The 12,131-nt window shown below is 39.1% G+C and overlaps 1 pseudogene; it reads right to left on the reverse strand.

Annotated features, from left to right (window-relative positions):
* Positions 1 to 9,875: 9,875 nt before the first annotated feature.
* LOC109680540 (olfactory receptor 5AN6-like) lies at positions 9,876 to 10,835 on the reverse strand (annotated as a pseudogene).
* Between the last annotated feature and the right edge of the window lie 1,296 nt (positions 10,836 to 12,131).

Below are 12,131 nucleotides of genomic sequence, written 5' to 3' on the forward strand. Positions count from 1 at the left end.
TTTGTTCTATTCTACTGGGTAGCCTTCCATTTTGTTTTGCAATTCTGTTTCATTCTTTTTTCTGAGGTTTTCCATGTCCTGGGTCATTTTCTCTTTATCGTTGTCTATTTTTGTCCTGAGTTCATTTATCTCTTTATTAGTTGTGTTCTCTGTTTCACTTTGGTGTTTCTACAGTGCTTGTATGGTTATCTTTATTTCTTCTTTTGCTTTTTCAAATTCTCTATTTTTGTTGTCTTGGAATTTCTTGAGTGTCTCCTGTACATTTTGGTTGACCATATCCAGTATCATCTCTATAAAATTCTCTTTGAGTACCTGTAGTATTTCTTCTTTTAGATTATTCTTGTGGGCTTCATTGGGTTCTTTGGCATAGTTTATCTTCATTTTGTTGGAGTCTGGATCTGAGTATCTGTTTCCTTCATTTCCCTTGGTTCCTTTACTAATTTTTTGCTGTGGGGAAACTGGTTTCCCTGTTTTTTCTGTCTTCCCATCATTGCCCTTGGTGTTGTTTTTGTCCCTGTACTGTGTGCAATTAAGTATTTTGTGGCTTGTAATATTAACACTATTGATATTTAGAATGGAAGGGTGAGAGGAGATGGAAAGCACAGAATTTAAAGGAAAAGGGAAAAACAAATAAACAAGTAGAAAAAAAACAAAGAAATAAACAAAAAAGTTTCAAAGATATAAACAGGAAGAGACAGTGTAATAATAAACCATAAGTGGGAAAGGCTTTAGAGAGACAGAGAGAGGATTGAAAAATAAAAAATAAAATAATAGTAAAAATAAAAATAAAAAATAAATAAATGAAAAAAATATATATATATATATAAATCTCCAAGTTCAAATGCAATAAAGTTTCAATCTTAATAATATTGATGTTTGTCCCTCAGTCTCCAATCCTGGAGATAGTACCTCTGATGTTGTTCTGTAGTTGTCTCATCAAAGGGGAAAAATAAAATAAAACAAAACCACGCAAAACAAAAAACCCACAAAGTGTCCCAAGTTCAAATGCAATAGTTTCAGTAAGTTTTTCAGCACGCACGTGTAGTTCAGTTGTTGTCTCATCAAAGGTAGGGAGGGAGAAAAGAAAAAAAAAGTCTGCAAAAAGTTCTGTGAAGGCTATCTGAGGCTGTGGCTCGCCTGCCTACTGCTGTCAGCCAGCTGTTGCTGGAGGCTTTATTTATGCAGATCTCAGGGGTGAGCTTAGCACTCACCTGGCCCCGCAGGCTTTATTTACTCCGAGTTCTCCTCTGTGCGAGCTGCTGCTTCAAGCTTTCCCCTTTCCAAGTACACTGGGGGAGGTGACACTGCACCCACTTTCTCAGGCTGGCGTGTTTATTTACAGCTCATGTGGGAAGTGGGCCTTCCCCTCCTCCTGTGGAGTTTTCCTCAAACCACTGCTTTTACAAGCTTTCCCACTCCTGGTTGCTGGGCGTTAGCCACCGCTCCTGCTTTCTCCAGCCCAGCTTGTTTATTTACAGTTCTGTGAGGGATTCCCCGCCCCTTCTGTGCTCAGGGCACCCCACCCTCTTTGCTATGTGTCTTTATTGTTCTTATTGCTTATTACTCAGTTTCTCTTTTTTTCCCTGGGTGGGGGTTGGTCTGTCCAGGGGGCTATGCTGATCTGGCCCAGGGTTATCTTTGGGAGTACCACATACCCCTTATGTCACCTTGTGGTCCACGTCTTCCCAAGCTTTCTGGGTGCCAGCGTCTGCTGGCAGTGCGGAAGCACTCCTGGTTTCTCCATTTAACATGAATTGAAGATGCTCTGTGCAGGCTGGAGGTGTGGAGGGGTCAAAGTTTTGCCTCTTCTCGGTGGTTTTGCCTGTAATGTGTATCTCCAGCGTCTCTTCCAGATTTTTCTTTAGTAGGCACACTTTCTGCTTCCTCCCTCTAGCCGTTTCTTGGAATCCCCTATTTTGTTGTTTTTGCATTTACTTACATGTGTATACAATGGAAGTATATGTTTAGGCCCCTCCTCCCTCTTCCTATTCTCCCCCACTCATCTTCCCTTCCAGCCCCCCCACCCCCGGCCCACTGCTTCCATGCAGAACCTGTTCCACACTTTTGGCCTCCTAAGAGATAATAAGAAAGACATAGCATTTTTGCTAGTTTGAGGTAAAAATAGCTACATAGAGAGACACTTAGCGATGCTTCCATGCACTTGTGCATTGCACCCCACATTGGTGCATCTTTGCCAGACCTTTTCAATACTTCCTGGTGCCCTGCCCATAGTGGACTCTGCCAGTTTAAGATTACTGTATTTACTCCTATACAATGAGCACATCAACCACATTCAAGTTTTAGGTTTCCTACACTTTCCCTATTCCTTCCATGCACATTCTCCTCTTAGTGTATGACCCATGTCCAAGAATATTACTGCATTTGTTTAAGTCTATAATCCACATATGAGGGAGAACATATGATTTTTGGCCTTCTGAGTCTGGCTAACTTCTCTTAAGATGTTCTCCAGTTCCACGCATTTACTTGCAAATGCCAAAATTTCATCCTTCTTCATGGCTGAGTAAAATTCCATTGTGTATAAATATCACGTTTTCTTAATCCACTCATTGGTCGTGGGGCATCTTGGCTGTTTCAATAGCTTGGCTATTGTGAATAGTGCTGCAATAAAAATGGGTGTGCAGGACCCTTTGTAATAACCTGAGTCCCATCACTTCAGGTATATCCCTAGGAGTGGGATTGCTGGATCATATGGCAGATCTATGTTTAGTTTTTTAAGAACCCTCCATATTGTTTTCCAAAGTGGCTGTACTAGCTTACATTCCCAGCAGCAGTATATGAGGATTCCTTTTTCACTGCATCCTTACCCACATTTGTTGTTGGTGGTGTTCTTGATGCTGGCTATTCTTAAAGGGGCAAGGTGGAATCTGAATGTGGTTTTGATTTGCGTTTCCTTTATGGCCAGGGATGGTGAGCATTTTTTTCATGTGTTTTTGGGACATTCAGAGTTCTTCCTTCAAAAAAGTTCTATTTAGTTCCGTTGCCACTTCTTTAAAGGTTCTTTAATTTGGGGGGAGTTTAGTTTTTTGAGCTCCCTATATATTTTGTTTATCAGTTGTTTCTCTGATGTATACCTAGCAAACATTTTCTCCTACTCTGTGGGTGGTCTTTCAGTTTAGAGACCATTTCTTTTGTTGTGCAGAAGCTTTTTAATTTCACACAGTCTCATTTATCCATCCTTTCTCTTAATTACTGGGTTGCTGGAGTTCTGCTGAGGAATGTCCATCCTATACCTATTGTTTTGGGTATTCCCTTCTCTCTCATGTATTACCTGCAGATTTTGGGTCTGAGATTAAGGTCATTGATCCACTTTCACTTGATACTAATGCAGGGTAATAAGCATGGATCTAGTTTCAGTTTTCTGCAGGTAGTTAACCTCTTTTCCCATCAACATTGTTGAAGAGGCTGTCTTTTCTCCATTGTATATTTTTGGCACGTTTGTCAAAAATAAGGTGGGTGTAGCTGTGAGGGTTCATATCTCAGTCCTCTATTCTGTTCTACTGGTCATCATATCTGTTTTTATGCCAGTATCATGTTATTTTTATTGCTAATGCTCTGTAGTATAGTTTGAAGTCAGGTATTGTGATACCTCCAGCATTGCTCAGGATTGTCTTGGCTGTTCATGGTCTTTTGTGATTCCAAATGAACATTAGGTAGATTTCTTAATCTCTGTGATGAATATCATGGGACTTTGATGGGAACTGCATTGAACATGTAGATTGCTTTTGGTATTATAGCCATTTTCACTATGTTTTTTCTGCTAATCCCTGAGCATGGGAGATCTTTCCATCTTCTGCAGTCTTCCTCAGTCTCTTTCTTCATTGGTTTCGTCTCTTTGTAGAGATCATTTACATCTTCTGTTAATTTATTCCTAGGCATTTGATTTTTTGGGGGGGGCAGTTATTGTAAATGGAATTGTTTCCATATATTCTTTCTCAATTTTCTCGTTGTTGGTGAATAGAAAAGCTACTGATATTTGTAAGTTGATTTTGTATCCTGCTACATTGCTGAAGCTGTTTAAGTTGTCTAGGAGTTTTTGGATGGAGTTTTTTGGGTCTTTGAGGTATAGGATTATGTCATCTCCAAATAGAGATACTTTGACTATTTCCTTTTATTTCTTCTTCTTGCCTTATTGCTCTGGCTAGGAATTCCAGGACTATGTTGAATAGGAATGGGGAGAGTCGGCATCCTTGTCTCGTTCCTGACTTTAGGGGAAATGGTTTCAGACTTTCCCCATTAAGTATGATGTTGGCTATTGGTTTATCATATTTAGCCTTTATAATGTTGAGGTACATTCCTTCTGTTCCTGGTTTTCTTTGAGCTTTTGTCATGAAGTGGTGCTGAATCTTATCAAAGGTTTTTTCTGCATCTGTTGAGATGATCAAGTGGTTTTTGTCTTTGCTTCTGTTAATGTGCTATATTACATTTATTGATTTGTGAATGTTGAACCATCCCTGCATCCCTGAGATGAAGCTGACTTGGTCATGGTGCATGGTCTTTCTAATATTTTATTAGACTTTGATTGCCATTATTTTATTGAGGATTTTTGCATTGATGTTCATTAAGGAGATTGCCCTGTAGTTCTCCTTTTGGATGTGTCCTTGTTCAGTTTTGAGATAAGTATGTTACTTGCTTCATAGAATAAGTTAGGCAGTGTTCCTTCCCTTTCTATTTCATGGAAAAGTTTAAGGAGTGCTGGTATTAGTTGTTTTAGGTTAGTCTGGTAGCATTTAGCTGAGAATCCTCCAGGTCCTGGACTTTTCTTTATTTGGAGGCTCTTTATTGCTGATTCACTTTCATTACATTTTATAGATATGTTTAAGTGGATAATATCCTCTTGGTTCAGTTTTGGATGGTAATAAGTATCCAGAAACTTGTCCATTTCTTCAAGATTTTCAAATTTATGGGAATATAGGTTCTCAAAGTACTCTCTGATTATTCCCTGGATTTCCTTAGTGTTTGTTTTTATCTCTTCTTGTTCATTTCTGATTTTACTAACTTGGGTCTTTCCCCTCCTCATTTTAGTCAGATTTGCAAGTGCTGGTCAATCTTATTTTTTCAAAGATTTCATTGATTCTTTGTATGTTCTTTTTTCCTTTTTTTTTTTTTTTTTTTTGGTTTCTATTTCATTAATTTTGGCCCTTACTTTTATTATTTCTCTCCTTCTGCTTGTTTTGGGTTTTTCTTGTTCTTGTTTTTCTAGGAGCTTGAGGTTTAGCATTAAGTAGTTTACTTGAGATCTTTCTGTCCTTTTAACATATGTACTCATGGTTGTAAACTTTCCTCTTAGGACTCTTTTGCTATGTCCCATAGGTTCTGGTAGGTGGTGTTCTCACTTTCCTTAGTTTCCAGGAAACTTTTGATGTCCTCTTATTTCTTCTATGACCCACTAATCTTTGAGCAATGTTTTGTTCAGCCTCCAATTATTTGCATATTTTCTGCTGTTGCTTTTGTGGTAATATAAGAATAAGAAATTCACAGGTTACATGCCAGACCAGGTATTTACATATTATATAGAAACCCCTTGATGATAATATCTATAAACAGTGAGAGTTGGGGCAGATGATGGTTATTAGGTTATTTACAAATATTGAGGAATTGGTAAAGGTGGTACTTAAAGGGGAGTTGGGAAAAGGGGTGGGTAGATGGGGTAAGAGTTATGGGGGCTGCTGGGTTTTGTGAACTTGTGTGTGTTTGGGTGTGTTTCTGTTGTTGTAGTGGAGGGTGCTTGTGTCAGGGATTGCAGAGGGTGGAGTTGTGTACTGTTGGTACAGTAGGCTAGTCAGCAGGTGGTGAGTGTGTAGGAGGGAGGTGCAGTGTGGTGACAAGGTGGAGAAGGATAGGATGGGAGGATGAAGATGGGGAAAAGAGTGGATGAGGGGGCAGAAAGAGTAATTGGGAGGGAGAACATTGGATTGTAGCACAGGAGAAGGAGGCAAAGTGAAGAAGGTAAGAATAGGGGTAAGAGAATAATGGTGTGAAGTTAATAATACAGGAATGATAAAATTTAAAATAAAATAAAGTCAATAAAAAATACCCAGTTCAAGAACCACAGAAAGTTCAGTCTTTTGGTAAAAGTTCTGGAGTTTTCCTTAGGTGTCTAATCCTAGCATTGGTGTACAATCAAAAGCTCTAATGTGATAAGGGCAAAATAGTTTCTGCTGGGTATTGAGGGTGTTGGGGGGAGAGGGAGGGAGTGGGGTGGGTGATAAGGGAGGAGGTGGGGGCAGGGGGGAGAAATCACCCAAGCCTTGTATGCACATATGAATAACCAAACAATAAAATAAAATTTTAAAAAGCTCTAATGTGATCTCACCAAGTGACTGGCTTGTGAGTAGTATTTGATTCCTTCTGTCCACAAGATTAGTTGGAATTGTGAGGTGAGGTAAGACTGCCAGCTCATGCAGAGTGGTCAGAGCCATTTTCACCAGGCAGCAGTTGGGTTTCCCTTCAGCAGCAGCTCTGTCTGGTCAGCTCCTCCCCCAGCAAGGTGGGTAATTCAGTTTTGAATGCTGCCCTCTGTTCCCTGCTTTGGAAGGTTGGCCTGTCGCTTTTATGCCTCTCCTAATTTCTGATGGGTGCTGGCAGCTATTCTGGGAGGTTGGCTTGTCACTCTGCTCCAGCTCTCAGCCTTTGCTGCTTTAGACATGTGTTAGATCACTGAGAGTTCAGCGCTAGTAATTTGGCTCCTTGCCTCACCCCAGTTCTCCAGGGCAGGTTCAGCATTCCACCCCCACCTCCGCTATTGGTGTTAGAGTACAGTTCTCTGTTTTTCAGTTTTCCTTGGGAGGAGGTGTCAGTCTGCCCAAGGGCTGCACTGGATTATTTTCCCAGGCTGTGGGTAGGGAAGTCACCCATGGTGCATAATGCTCACCTGTTCTTCTGCTGTTTCACACAAGGAACTTTGGAGCCAGCTGGTGGGGAGAAATGGCTTGCTTTTTTCTGTGAGGTGGGGCATAGGGAGTCTTTCCACAGCTTAGGAATCCAGGATGTCACAGAATTTGATTCTGATTGATGCTCTGTCTTCTGCTTGTTGGGAGTAGAAAAGGAAAAAAAGAAGAGAAACAGCCAAGGGGCTTATTTTTACCCAGGCAGGATGCAGGACATACCTTACTGGCTGTGCCACATGGGATTTTCACAGCTGTTAGGTGCAATTAAAGGCTAATTTAAGGGTCAGCCTTTGAATTTTATCTGCACCTAATGTGATGGTGGTTATTATTTTGGCTCAGAGCAATCAGAATTACCCAAGTGTAGCTCCAACATCCCAAGGTTTCTGGGGTCACTGTGCTTAGGATTTCTGATTCCCTACCCTAGCCACCATTTTGGATTGCCCCTCTTTTTTCTTCCTGTTGCTGGGGGATTGAACCCAGGGCCTCACACTTGCTAGGCAAGCACTTTACCACTTCAGCCACATGCTGAGTCCTCTCTTATTTCCTTCCCTTTCTTTCCTTCCTTCCTTTTTCCCTTCCTTTCTTCCTCCCACTCTCCATCTTTCCCTCCCTCTCTTCCTTCCTTTTCACTATCTTGAGGGATACTTCATATATTATACAATTTGTCCATTTGAAGTGGATAATTCAGTGGTTATAAATATATTCACAGATTTTCAGTCATTACCATGGTCTAATTTTGGAAAGTTTCATCAAAAGAAACCCCATACCCACTAACTGTGGCTCCCCATTCCTCTCCACTGATTGTCCCTAGGCAACCACTAGTCTACTTTTTTGTCTCTATGGATCTGCCCATTCTGATCACTTCATCAAAGTGGAATCATATAATAGCCAATCCTTTTCTTTTTCACTCATTAGCTTAGCGTGATGTTTTCAAGGCCCATCCATATGATAACTTGTGTCAGTACTTTATTCCTTTTTGTGACCAGATAATATTCCACTATATTAATTTACCATTCTTTCTTTGGATTCATCAGTTTTCAGAACTCTGAATCATGGAATTTCTCACCTATTCTTAGTATTTCTCCCTTTGGGGAAGATGAATTCCTTTCTGGGGAGATTTGATTTGTGTTTCATCATAGTTAATACCAACTGCCTTATCCTCTTTAATGATAACTCCAATAATGGAAGGTTTTCAGATCTGTTTACATGACCTGCAATTTTTTTTCCTTCTAGCTCTCAGTTATGGGGGCTTGACTGTATCTTGTAATTTTTTTTTACTATGAACCATTTTTTGTTTGATTGAACACCATCTGTGAGAATAGTGCACTGGTATTTCTGTGCAAATCACCTTCCCGACCCCATGGGACATAGCCTGACTTGGTCTTCTGATCCTTCACCATCCAGTTCATCTACTCAGCAGGAGATCAGTCTCAGTTCCAGCAGGACTTCCCAGGTAAAAGTCACTATGGCACTTGTTTACTCCCTGGTTTCCTGGTTTTACTTCATCTGATCCTTAGCTTATTGCTCATTTTCTTAAAGTAAGTGGAAACACATGTTAAAATTATTTTATTTCAAATCCAATATTTCAGTTATTTCAGATAGGATGGCCAGACATGGAAATCCTCAGTAAACTTCATTCTTTTGTTCTTTAACTAACATTTCCTGCATATTTCAAGTCACATAATTATTTTTATGGGCCCCATACTGGAGTGTTTTCTTGATCTTTACCTAAAAGGTCTTCTTTCATTGTGTACTTTAAGATATGTGTTACCTAATTTACTATAGAAAGTTGTTTCAAAGAATTGATTTGAGTATGAGTTTAGATCGCCTCTTAATAATCATAAGGGAGGATTTTCCTGTGCTTCTCACAGGACACTTACAACCTGGGTCTACTTTAAAATTAATTATCAGTTGCAGATTCTGTTAACTGCACAGGTAATGTGGATTCAGACCACAAGCCTCCATTAAAGTGTAAGCATATGGCTACATGTCCTGAGTTTACTTTTCTGCAAATGAAGCACAAAAACCTGAAAGTCCAGATTTCCACTCAAATGTTACATGTAGTCTGGATCTCCTATCAGACATTCAGGAAGCCCCAAGCTTTTTCTTTCTTTTTCCAAATCCCTTGTGTCTGGGAAACAAGCTCAATATTACCAGAGTTAATTAGATCACTCCAACGTGGAAGACATCTTTAGAGCTACCTTAGCTTTTACAGATTTTACTTTATACCTATTTGAGTGCCAGAAATTTCCTTTTATTCCCTTGGCTACAGAAATGTATTTTAAGATATAAGTGTATTTTAAGATAACAGCAGAAATAGAGCTTTTCCAATATATAGACCAAGTGATCATTTCTTTCTTTGTTTTGTAGCTTCCAGGACTACAATACATAATACATAAAACTCCCTTTCTTCGTTCACTTTCAAACTATTATGCTTAGTTCTAAAAATAAAACCCTAGAAAACAAATTGCAGACCAGACTTCCTACTAAGCACATCCTTGGCAGAGAAGTTAGATCAAAGACTAAAATTACACTTTCTCCACATTCCCTCCTGTCTATTGGAACTTGTGTATGCACTCAAGGGTCTGAAGTCTGGGACAAAATAGTCATTATATTGTTTGTGTTGCAGCGCTTGAGAAAGACCACTGTCCTTGTGTTTAGTCCCATTCTCTTCGACATAAAGCCTGAAATTTTGTGGAAGAGTTAAAACCTGAAGAACTTAAGGTTGACACTGCATAAAAATTGATGTAGTAATTTCTTTGCAAGGTCACTGCTGGTGGAAGAGAAAAAATCAACTCTCAAGACTGAGAATAAACACAAGTTTTGCATGTCATTAAAGCAGTCATTCATAGAATTAAATGGATTACTCACTTGAAATCCTGTCACAGCATTAGTGAGGTTGAATCACATTAAAATCATTTCTCTCACATAGTCTAGACACTTCCAGTCAGCATAGTCACTACCTGACTAGACTTTTAATTAACAGTGACTGTGGGAAAGCATTCTCTTCTTCCTACTCCTCTTAAGGGCATCTTTGATTTCCTTATTCCAGGAACTGTAAATCAAAGGATTCAACATGGGAATCACCACTGTGTAGAAGACTGATGCCAACCGTCATAGCCCAAAGAATTATCAAAGCTGGGATGCATATAGACAAAGAGTGATGATCCAAAAAAGAGGGTAACTGCTGTCAGATGAGAAGCACAGGTATTGAAAGTCTTGGACCTGCCTTCCACTGAGCTAATCTTTAAGATGGCAGCAATGATATAACCATAGGAGATCATGATGATTAAGAGAGATGTCACACCAAAAATCATTGCTATCACAAACTTCATAACTTCCAAGAAAAATGTTTCAGAGCAGGATAGGGCTAATAATTGAGGAAGGTCACAAAAGAAGTGGTTGACAATATTTGGCCCACAGAAATTGAGCTGAAGTAAAACACACAATTGGACCAATGAACAAAAATACCAGTTATATAGGCTCCAACCACCATCTGCACACAGAGGATGGGGGACATGATGACTGTGTAAAGCAGAGGATTACAAATGACAACATACCAATCATAAGGCATTGCTGCAAGAAGGCAGCACTCAGTGAGACCCAAGCTAGAAAAGAAGAAGTACTGCATGGTGCACCCCATAAAGGAGATGGATTTATACTTCCTGAAGAAGTCTGAGAGCATTTTGGGGGTTGTGGAAGTAACATAGCATAAATCTAAGAAGGATAAGTTGCTGAGAAAGAAGTACATGGGTGTATGTAGGTAAGGGTCCATCCCAATCAGGATGATGAGGCCTAGTTCCAAAATGCTGTTGAAAGGTAAGTCCCCATGAATGTAACAAAGAGAACAATCTTGAGCATGGGAAAATCCAAGAATCCCAAAAGGATGAATTTGATAATTGTTGTATTAGTTTTTTCTCCAGCCATTATCTTGGAACTTCTTAAATCTGCATAAAGAAATTTGGGTTAAAAATTGTCTTTTTAAATATTATGAAACTTCATTGTTTTGAATATAATTTCATAGTTTTGAACGAAAAATCACCTACAGCCAAGCCAATTTAACAATATAAAAGTTACTTTTTAAAACTATTGGAAATCCCACTTTCCACTTGCTGTTCATAGTTTGAGTTATATTCTTACAATTTTTTTCTAGACACACAAACACAAAGATTTTGCCAATTTTTGTCTATGTGGATATCAATTCACCCCGGTGTCAAGATTTCATGGTACATGTGAGCCATTGTGTACATTAGCATGCCTGTGTACTATTTGAACCATCAGCATGAAGACCCTCCTGCTGCAGGCAGTGATCATGGCCTTTGGCTTGCCTCAGGCCTATGAAAAATTGACAGAATTCTCATACGTGATCAATTTTGATACAGGAAAGAATGCCCTTGCCAGTTATGGCTTCCATGCTTGCCACTATCACTGGGTGGCAAAGGATTCTTCAAGGACGCAACAGATGGGTGCTGTACCTCCCTTGACTGTTGCTACCACCTTCTGGAGAAAAGGGTGCAATACTGAACTTGAGCTACAAATTTTGCCAGAGCAGAGGTAAAATATTCTGCACCCTTAACCAAGAATACTGCAGGTGTCAGCTGTGTGACTGTGATAAAACTACTTCCTACTATTTTGCAAGAAACAAGAGAACCTATGATAAGAAGTACCAGTTCTATCCCAACCTGTGGTGCCATGGGAAGAAACATCATTGCTTTTGTGCTTTTATACTTACATTTCAGTTCTCTGGGATATTTTAATGCAGAGTGTAACACATAAATCTGAAATGACTTTGGTTTTGTTTTTCTAAACTGATTGTGACTATTCTCACTACCACTAATTGAATGATGTCCCCACTGATTTATGATAAGGTGCTTTTTAGAATTGCTATTCTTTTCAATTTTTAATGTGTCAGTTCACATGCCATATGTTCCGTACCAGACCATCTTCTGATTACTTATGATCATGTTTTACTAATAAGTTATAGAATGTTTTGATGACTGGTAAACATCCTCTCATTTCCACACTGAGATCACATCAAGGTTCTCATATCAGTGCCTTCTGAAGATCTTTATTCTGAATCCATCAAAGTAATAAAATTGGAATTTTCATTGCATCTCATTTTCATTAATTTGGAAAGGTAAATAAAAATTTTCTTTTTATTCAGTTGGTAAGTAAGGTTATACAAGAGATAATACTATATTTCAATAAATTTTATAATATTCT

Source organism: Castor canadensis, chromosome 1 (assembly GCF_047511655.1).
Source record: "Castor canadensis chromosome 1, mCasCan1.hap1v2, whole genome shotgun sequence".
In the NCBI taxonomy this organism is placed as follows: Eukaryota; Metazoa; Chordata; class Mammalia; order Rodentia; family Castoridae; genus Castor; species Castor canadensis.